This window comes from Empidonax traillii, unplaced genomic scaffold, assembly GCF_003031625.1.
Source record: "Empidonax traillii isolate 1590-97213 ecotype Southwest subspecies unplaced genomic scaffold, ASM303162v1 scaffold7189:size9278, whole genome shotgun sequence".
NCBI classification, from domain to species: domain Eukaryota; kingdom Metazoa; phylum Chordata; class Aves; order Passeriformes; family Tyrannidae; genus Empidonax; species Empidonax traillii.
The window spans coordinates 751-1,201 of NW_020962382.1; positions in this window are offsets into that span (position 1 = coordinate 751).

Here is a 451-nt window from a genome sequence, read left to right on the forward strand (position 1 = left end):
GTTTCTAACCTAAATCTGTTGTATAAAATGCATGTCTGGTTTGGGATCCCCGTGTTCACAAGGAAACCTGCACAACCAGGTTTCACTTTCAGCTGCCTGTCCGAGGCCAGGTTGGACGGGGCTTGGAGCAACCTGGTCAGGTGGAAGGTGCCCCCTGCCCATGGACAGGGGGTGGAATGAGATGAGTTTTAAGGTCCCTTCTACCCAAACCCTTCTGAGAGTCAATGATTCTCTGACAGCTGCAGTGGAAACACCTCCACCTTTTCCCCGGGTGCAGAGATAACCCCCCTCTTCTCACAGCTCATAAACCCCCCCTCAAATAAACCACTCTGCTGTTTCAGCCTGGAACGGGGGTGTTGGGCAACATCTGCCGGTTATCTCGGCGCTTCAGAGCTGGTTTTTTTTTTTTTTTTTTTTTTTTTTTTTTTTTTTTTTTTTTTTTTTTTTTTTT